Genomic DNA, 10518 nt, shown 5'->3' on the forward strand with positions numbered 1-10518 from the left:
GGGAGGAGGTATCGTAGCGTACAGGTGGTGGTACGATTGAAGATTGTTGTGTAGGGTTATGGCGCCATCGGTAAATTCAAACCCTAACAGATAAAGATAGTTTTATGATTCCTTCGTCAACCCTGTGTTTGAAATTGTAAATTTTTATATCATTTTTGTATTGCAGAGGTGGTTGTGAGTGTGCCCTCGGGAGGTGTGAAGAGGACAATGATTTGGGTGGAGGCTTAGGCGGCTACGGTAATTTGAAACCCTAAGATATTCAATAATTTTGTTTTCATTTTCTCTGTCATTTTGTGTTCTATTTGTGAAAATTAGGCATCATTTTGCAGCATGGTCGTGTCAGGATACCAAGGGTCCCTGTTTGATTGTTGATGGCTCATTGTTGAGGGCTGATTTTTGGGTTTTTGTTGGAAACTGTCAGGGTTTGCATTGTTTATTTGCGTTTTGGTGCGTGTTAGTATATGTGTGTGTGTGTGTGTGTGTGTGTACACACACACAGAGACACACACATAAACATGTCTACTGTAATACATAGGAAAACGACAGAATAAAACATAGATAAAAGAAACTATGGAAATATTATGCTCTGTTTCCATTATTCGCAGGTGCTCATTAGATAAAAAAAAAGAGAAAACCTACAGTCCCATAAATCCCCCTTCAACAATGATCCAGAATAGACGGAGGCTGCTTCAACAAGGAGCCCTTTAATAATAATGTTTTCGTTCGCGCATTAGTCTTACTTTTTCCACACTAGGCAAATAAAAAAGGCGCCATGTTTGCTATCATCAAACAAACAACAGATCAACTCCTAATTGTCAGCAAACAACAGATCAACTCCTAAACAAGAGCAGGTCACACACAGTCAAGGAATGGTTGCATCAACCGGTCAACAACCTGATTTTGAGGAGTCTATTTGCATCAAAAGGCAAACCATAACATGTAAACGAGGTAGTACCATGTAAAAGAAGCTCAATTTGAAACAAAACATTTTACCTTGCTTTGCCTTTCATGTAGCTATTAGGTGCCTGCCACTTGTATTTGCATATATATTTATTCTCGGACATGTATGTTGATGCATGTCATTGGTACGATATGTCCTATTTGGAGCCAGAATAGATGCGTGTCATGTATGTCGATTCATGTCGTTGTTACAATCTCTTTTTGAAGGCAGAATAAACATGACACAAGTTCGAAGCACCTAATCACACTCAAAAATTGCAAAATAAACATATATGCAAATATATGTGGGAGACTGTGTATTGTGGCTCCACAGTGGACGTATCGTACCAACAACATGCATCAACATACATTTCCAAGACATACATACCATGCCAACTTCTCGTGGTGCTCTGACCCATGGTATGTGATGTGGAGTTGTTGTCGAGTTTTTGGTTTCAGTCCTCGGCGCCCACGCAAAATTATGTGGACATGGCGGATGCCGGAGGATGGTTGCGGCATGCTTTGTGGTTACCGCTTGTTTATTGTGCATAACACGCACATTAAAAGCTTGTGAATGAAGGAATTGCGTTCAGATAGCATCCCGACAGGAAGAAGAGGCTGCGGGCTACAAAACTTGGTACTTTTGTCAGAGAAAAAACTAGTGCGAAACTCAAGTTACTCTGGCAGTTGGACGCCTCTATTGTGGCTGCAAAAAACAGAATGGGGGGACTAACACCTCGTGTTTGTGGCAGGTTTTTAATTGTAGGTTTTGCATTTGATAGATGCTTTTGTCTAACACAACGCTGTTAGTCTGTACGATTTGTCTATTTTGGAACCAGAAGAGACACAACCTCTCCGACAAATGGTATTGCGTGTTAGTGACATGTTAACCAATTGCATCCATTGAATGTAAAATATAGTGTAAAACATGTGACTAGGCTGCGTGTTAGTCGAACCATAGCATTGATTTTGAGTTGGAATAGAGGCGTCTGTCCTTGAGTGCACAACAATAGTACGAAAATAGGTGGTTGATATAGACAACTCTAGCACAGCTCTAGCACTATGGCAAATGGACAGATATAATATAGGTGATATAAATTACTTAGTGGTAGTTTATATTGAATGTTAAACTACATTTTCATATATGAACATGTAGGTTCCTTTTATGTCTTTTGAAATGCATGTACTTCCCAATGTAGACTACCAGTAACATTAGTTATCCATGCAGGGTGTTGATTTTCAAGGACTATTGAGTAGTCCCCCAGCAAACGTCCAGACGTTCCCAGGTTGTTGCTCTGTCTCCCTTGTTTAATACTACTTGCACTATAATGTCCCCTTATTAATAATCTTTGGGCTTTTGCAACTTTTTGAAAGGCGCTTGTTATATATATATGTATATATATATAGTTTGTTGTATATGCTTTTTTTTATGCGGTATAAATGTATGTATAAATTTTAGTTCTTGATTATGTAATATTAATGTTCTTACTTTTACTGAATTTGATAATAATGAAAATGAACAATGCAATTCGTTGATGCGTTATATTATATGCTATAGATGCACCACATTAGACAATAAGATATAATTTTCGACACTGAACGCAGTACGATTGTTATTTATGGATCTTCGAGTCATGAAACCAGTGTTGAATATATGAACCAGAAATCCTGATTCTTGCGAACTATGTGTTATAATTTTGTATATATTCTGTTGATTTGCATGAGAGTGTTAATGTTCATCCTAGTGTATTTGTATTTCTAGATTATTGATGTTCGTGATGTTTGAGAAGTACATGTGTTTGATGATCCAACTCCGATTTGAAATGTGATTTGGGCTTTTGTTTGAGATGTCTCGGGCTGGCACGACGAACTCCTCATGTGTCTATCCTTAAGAGTGTTTTTTTCTTTTTTCTTTTTGTAACTTAAGAGTACGTTTTTAATAAATAATACTATTCCCATGTCAACAAAGAGATGGAAGCTTTAGAATAGACACTCGTTTCAAAAGACTTGTGTCTTTCAAAAAATGAATTGGAGGTCTCTGTACCCATTAATTATCGTCAAAGACTTTGTTAATGGTAATGAATTGCTGTTTATTCTCTGACATAGATTGACCATCTTAATTGCTGCACACTCGTTTTACAACATCGATTTTGCAATTAGCGGCTACGATTGACTAACCTATCGGTAACACGTTGTAGGATAGGTTTGTTTTGAAGCTGAAATAGACACAACCGATCTGTTAAGCGTGTTTTGCATCCTTCTTTATCAATCCTTAAGAAAGTCTAGTTTTTGTGTTGTATTTTGGATGGGGAGAACATAGGAAGCCTTTTTAACAGCGTTGGCGATGGATCATAGTCATTATTTCGTTGCAATTGCAACCAAATATGTTCTAGAGCAGATTGTCATGGATAGTTTATGGCTAAACTGTTAGTTGGGTTGTACATAACACAGCGACATGCTGACTTTGTATTGGAATGTGGGCATAACCGGTCGTGTGTTCGCTGTGTCATTTGTAGTGAATGTGTGGTGTTATTGATAGTGTAACGAATATGAATTGCATTTTTGTTATGTTTCAGTTCAATCATGTCAATTGCGTTGCGAAAAAGGAGGGAAAATGCTGATCTTGATTATGGGTTGCTGGAGCTAAAGGCAGATGATCTCCTAGGAGTTGGCCACGTTTGCTTCCGAGTGATACATGACATCGGCCTGCCTGTAAGCTAAGTAGTTTTAATGGATTATGTAACATGTAGTATTGCTTGGTGTTGTAACTGTTTAATGCTTGTGACTGGAGAACTAATTTGTATACCCAGGAGGGAGGTGGGCTCTCATATGCGGGACGAGTTCGACATTCATATCTGAAAGATTCAAGAGTTGGGCTTTCACATCTGGGAGTAGCTAAGGATTCGAATCCAAAAGAGTCGGGAGTTGGGCTTTCAGATGCGCGACCAGTTGGAGATTCAAATCTTAAAGTTTCAAGAGCCGGGCTTTCGTAGCTAGGACTAGTTGAGGATTCAAATCTGAAAGGGTCAGGAGTTGGGCTTTCAGATGCACGACAAGTTGGGGATTCAAATCTGAAAGATTCAGGAGTTGGACTTTCAGATGCACGACAAGTTGGGGATTCAAATCTGAAAGATTCAGGAGTTGGACTTTCACATCCACGAGTAGTTGAGGGTTCAAATCTGAAAGAGTCAGGAGTTGGGCTTTCAAATGCATGACAAGTTGGAGATTCAAATCTGAAAGATTTAGGAGTTGGACTTTCACATCCACGAGTAGTTGAGGATTCAAATTTGAAAGAGTCAGGAGTTGGACTTTCAGATGCAGGACTAGTTGGGGATCCAAGTCTGAAAGAGTCAGGGGATGGGCCTTCAGGTCAGGGACTAGTTGGGGATTCAAATCTGAATGAGTCACCAGTCGAGTCTCCAATTTTGAATCCATTGTCAAGTCGGCTTCTTAGTGACTGCACAACCACACTAGTAATTATTTATCATTGCATTATATTTTTTTTCCATCATTGCATGGCATGGTTGGTGGAAGTTGGGATTTATAAGTGGAAATGTAGATATATACACGGGCATAAAATGGATCGATGATGTGTGCTATTTTATTGAACACCATTATGATAATGGTTGTGCTGGTGAGGAAGATGAGGCCATCGGAAGTGTAGATGAGGGTGATTATACTGATGCTCGAGGCGGTGAGAGTGAAAAAGGGGATGTTTGTAGCAAGCACGAGGTGAGCATAGAGAAGGAGGCTGAACGGCAACATGATTCTGTCAACGCTCGTGAACAGGAACAAGGAGGGGTGAGTAACAAAGAGGTCCACTATTAGTCATTATATGTTAGATTATCTTTATAATGCTTGATTAGTGCGAAATTGAATGTGACTCTTTGTCTCTGTTGGCTGTGTGCAGCATCAAGCCAATCACAAAAGAGAACATATTAATGGCAGGTTGCACTACTTTTGTCTCTTCCGTTATTGTTTCGAAAATGGAGGTCGTTAGTTTTGGGATCAGGGGAGGCTTAATATGCATAGAGCCAGAGAACATCAACTACCATTTTTGGGAATTGCACGATGCAGTCGTCAATAGTGTGGAAGTGGAAAGCACAACATGGATCATAAGAAGAAATCGTTGTTGGAGTTGAAAAAGAGGGAGTCTAATATTGAATACCAAATGGGTGTACGACGCAGTATGCAAAAAAAACGTGTCACTGACCGGGTTTGTATGAAATATGGCAAGAAAACATGTGATGAGCTTCCTACTGAAGGGAAGGAAGAGATAAAGGAAGCAATGTGAGTGTACGACAACAGTCCAGTTAGGGAGGCGAGAAGGAAGAAGGTTTTAGAGTTACTGCAAAGAAAGAATATTGCAACAGAGGTAATTTTTTAGTGATCGTATTTTTTTGTAGTTTACTAAATTCCTTTAAACATGTGAAGAACAACTTATTGACATATCCTATCCTGGTGCTCAGATTTTAAGTCACAATGCAGGCCATGGCGAGGAGGTTCTATCATCGAAGGCTAATCGTGAAACAAACGTGCTAGTCAATGAGGTTGCATCTGTTTCGTTGGGGAAGCAAAAAAAGAAGAATGCTGCGAAAAAATCAAGGCCGGCTTCAAGTCATCAAACAAAAGAGGGTGCACTTGTTTTGTCGGGGAAGCAAAACAAGAAGAATGCTGCGGAAAAAAGAAGGCGGACTTCACATCCTGAAACAAACATGCCAGTTAATGAGCCTGCATGTGATTTGTCAAGGAAGAAAGAAAAGAAGAATGTCGTAGAAAAAACAAGTCTGACTTCAGATGATACGACACGTTTGTCATTGAAGGTGACTGTCTGTTGGCTTATGCATGGTATGCTTTGCATTGCACTGTGTAGTATGTTAACTATTTCGTCCATGTCATTGTAGGCTGATGGTGTTTGTAGAGGGAGCATGGACTGTCTCGTGGTAGTGGATGACACAGAACATCAAAAAATTAAGTCGAAAACCTCGGGCGTCTGTTATGTATAAGTCCGTTTCGTCAAAGAAGTGGAAGGAGACGTCGAATAAAACATTGGGTGCATGCAGTGCCAAGAAGATTGCGGAGCAGTCTCCTGAGTTGGGGCACATGATGAACAATATGCGCAAAGAACAGTCAATGCAGTTGCTTGATGACATTGTGTGTAGTGTTCCCGAAAAACCAAGTTGAAAATCTCGGACGTCTATTAGGAGGAAGAAGCTGAAGGAGACGACGGTTGAAAAATCGAGTGCATGCAGTGGCGAGACGATTGCAGAGCACTCTCGTCAACTGGGGCAAAGGTTGAAGGATAGGTGCAAAGATGAATAGGTAATCCAGTGCCATTGTGCATGACATGTAGTGCTATATCATGACATGGTGTGTTATACTATACAGTAACTCTTTTTTCATGTAGTCGGTCGCGGTATTGGACGAGAAACTACAAAAGTCTATTTCGAGGGAGAAACTGAAGGAGACAGTGAATAGAAATTTGAGTGCATGCAGTGGCAAGAAGATTGCAGAGGAGTCCACTCAATTGGGGCAGACATTGGAGGATAAGAGCAGAGATGAACAGGTATTGGGCTCTTATTTTGGATAATAGGCAGTGAGGGGCAGTGTTATACTAAAGCATTTTTTATGATGTTGTGGTTTGTGTCCATTATCTGTGTTCCTGTTATTGCCTTAGTCATGTAAAATTCATCGGCCTTGGTCCAGTAGTGTTCGTAAAATTCATCGGCCTTGGTCCAGTAGTGTTCGTAGCCATATGGGTTTAATGTGTACTTACACTCTTGTACAATGTGTCACATTTTGTAGCATAATTCGATAGAAACAAGCATTGAGAAAGAGTCCGGGGGAGATGATGATGGATGTACAAATGCAGACCATGACCGCGATGGGGGCAACAAGCCGAGAGAGACAGCTGCTCTGGTACTGTTGTACTACATTGCCATAAATTCATTTGACTATGTTTGATTGAGATGTATAAAGAATTTTATTTAAGCGACTGTGTCCACTCGTTACTGATGCAGGCAACCGTGGAAGACAAAGAAGAGTGCGCCAATGAAGATGCTCATGTTGTTGCTGTTGGAGTTGAAGTCCACCTACTCCTGGATGGGGCAGTGGTTGGGGAAGGCATTGTTGATGGCTTGGGGAAGGGTGCAATGTGTCATACTATTCCACTCCCACGACATTGTGCTAAAGTTCGCATCGTCAAAGTCTTTGATGCAAATGCCCAGCTGCCTTTCCCAGGTCCTTTCGCCGATGTCTTGTCGAATTCCCTAAACTCATGGGCGGTGTGGCCCATTGAAGACCTGGTCTGTTCCCCACCCTTGGTAAGTTTCGAAGATGACAAGATCCCTTCCTCCGTCTTCTCGTTCCATCCTTTACCTTATTTCAATGGAATGAAATAGGCAACACTCGTATGATGTCGTTTGTATGTGGCAGGATAAAGTTGGTGAAACTGTCTAGCCACAAAAAGAGGATGTTAAACGTGGCCCTGTGATCAGACGAGTAAATCACAGGTTGCGATCACTTGGCATCACCCCTCCCGAGTTGCATAAGAATGAGAAGAAGTGTCAAGCATTTTATGGTGCCATCAACTCCATTGCGCAATCCAAACAATGGAGGCGATAATATTCTTCGATCATAGTTGTTGTTCCTCTTTCCAAATATTTAGAGCGAGATACCGTGGTGGAATTTCAGTCTTGATAGACTTTATTCAGATGGGATTTGGAGATGTTATATTGACATGGCTTCTACCTTAGCATAGTTTAAACCCTCTGAATTATTGTTTGTCTTAGATGAATTGTACATTATTATTCAACCTTTCCTACTATTTTAAGCAAAATAAGTGTAAAGGCTTGATTTGTTGGACTCTTTCATGGTGATCTTGCACCATCAACTACCCTTTAATAACTTCACAAACCTTTCTTTGGTGCGCAACATTTTTAATAATCATAGTGGATGGTACAATAAAGTCGTTTACTGTTCAACTTTTGTTCAAGGTCTCTTATATATTGCATATGCATAGGTTTGGTTATTGCATACCAATAAGGTCCCTGCAACTCTTTTACGTATACAGATGAAGTAGAATGTTTGATTGAAATTGTGAACCATGTGCTCTTTCCACTGTAGATTACGTCAGTTGAATATACCATTGTTATTGTTTGTTTTTGAACAGTGAATTTGAAATGAATTAACAACAATAAAATAACCAAAAAAAATAAAATCTATTAAAATACACCAGACTTCCGTTACAGTTTCATGGCATATGTGTAATAAGTTGGATGCAGGACGAGGAGTGCTGACTGATGGAGTTATCTTCCCAAAACATGGATTCCCAATTGGCAGATAACCTGCCACCCAAGTGCCTAGTTTAGTGAACATGTCAACTTTATTGAACACGTTAACTTTTTGTATTGTGCATAATGTTATTGATTCCAAAAAATGCAACAGATAGCAATTCCTTTCTTGTTGGCATAAACTATTGTTTCCTGCATTTTTCATGTTCTCTTGCCCACCTGTCTATAGATACTTTTTTTTGGCATTATTTGCAGGGATGGCAATGGGAAGACCACAGACAGGGAAAAGAAAGGGTGTCGAAACATCTGTTTTGCAGAACGGAACACCTGCTACGAATTCAAAGGCGAATGGGATGACCGATGTTCTCACCTCTGACAATGGTTTAGGGAAGTCTACAAGACAACCACCACCGCCCTTTGTAGACTAGAACGATGGGATGGACACAATGAAGTTTGATGCCATGCAAGTAGAACTGCTAACGCAGAAGGTCGAAATGGCCCACGCTAAAAATGAAAGGCTGAAGGGGATTGTTTCTGATCTTGAATGGAGACTCACTGAAGTGAAAAGGAGATGCACCGAACTCAATAAGAAATGCACTGAACTTAATAAGAAATGCATGGAACTCAATAACAAGGTCATGGACTTGGATGATAAGAATACAGACCTTGAGCTGGAAGTGCGTGGTTTGCAGATGGCAAATGAGAGACAGGAGGTAGTTCGTGAGGCGTGTGCTAAAAACAACAAAATCATAAGTGACCAGATGTAGGGGATGCTAGATGTTTGTGCGCAACGCGCTCAGTACTGGAAACATAGGTACGCGGAGGTGTTTGCCTCTGTAATCGATGAAGATGATGGGAATGATGTGCCTCCCCTTACTCTGACAACTGGGGGAAACAAAAGTCATTTAAATACTCAACCTCTGCCTCTATAACAGGCTTGCACTATTACGAAAGTTTTCTTGTTCAATAAAACGCCAGCTGTGGTGTAGACTTTTTGTAATCAGACATATTCTTTCATTTAGGAAGACACTTTGTATGCTTCATGAATGGTTATTTTCAATAAACTTGATTGACCGAAGTTTTTCTTTCTAGTTCTTTTCTTCGGGAGCCCTTCTTGAACCAATTGTAGAAATATATTAATTGGCTTTGGCACCTTGTCAAAAAAAATAAAAAATAAATAAATGTGATTGATTTCACTTAAACATCTATGGTTAATGATTGGTTTGTTGTACATTTTTTCATTCTTTTTGAATGGTTCTATGTGACTTTTCTACACGTCTTCTATGATGAATGGTTTTCGCACTTCTCTTAATAAGTTAATATGACTTCCCAATCAGTGTTCGCAAACCAAGGGGGGTGAATCTATACCTGAAACCTAAGTTTAGGTTAAAAGTTTTTTTTATAGCGGATTTAAAAGAAGCACTAATTGTATGATGGCAATTTTTTTTATAGACCAAAAAAATGCTTATTTATAAATGATGGATAAACTGAATCACAAGTACATACGATAAACTGCTCAATGACTATTATTCTTCGTAACTATTAAATATAGATCAATGAGTATTAACTATTAAAGCTTTACGACATGAAAGGTCTGTAACTATTAATCTTGCTTGCAGTCTTTGCTTGTCTTGATCACTTTTTTTTCATATAGCCTCTTATATGGGACGTGTCTATTCTGGCTCCAAAAAGACAGTACAGATTGACTAACACGCATGTTAGTCACGCATTTTACACCGTCGATTTCATAGAATGGTTGCGATTGACTAACCTGTCACTAACACGCTGTACGAAAGGTCTGTTTTGGAGCTAAAATAACCACGGCCTCTTATATGTACATCCCTCCCTTAATAGAAACTCTATTTGATCTTGATTCAATTTAGCCACATCTAAGTTTAGTTTACTAGTGATTCTACGGTCAGTCTTTCCAACTTGTCATATCATCAAATGTCCAAAAGCTTCTTCTCTGTCAACCACTGTGGGTGAGTATCTTTACGATAGATATAGCCCATTGTAGAAGAGCTTTCTGATCTGGAGACTGTGTCTATTCTGGCTCCAAAACAAAACTTTCGTACAACATGTTAGAGGTAGGTTAGTCAATCGCAACCGTTAATTGCTCTCATATGCGGTGTAAAACGTGCGACTACCACGCGTGTTAGTTAATCCATACTATCATTTTCGAGCCAGAATAGACACGTCCCAAAATGAAAAATCGGCTAGCCAGTACTGCAATCAGAACCATTAGTTTCACATGTTAGTGAAAGGTTAGTCAATCAAAACTGTAAAT

This window comes from Cryptomeria japonica, chromosome 2 (assembly GCF_030272615.1).
Source record: "Cryptomeria japonica chromosome 2, Sugi_1.0, whole genome shotgun sequence".
Classification (NCBI taxonomy): domain Eukaryota; kingdom Viridiplantae; phylum Streptophyta; class Pinopsida; order Cupressales; family Cupressaceae; genus Cryptomeria; species Cryptomeria japonica.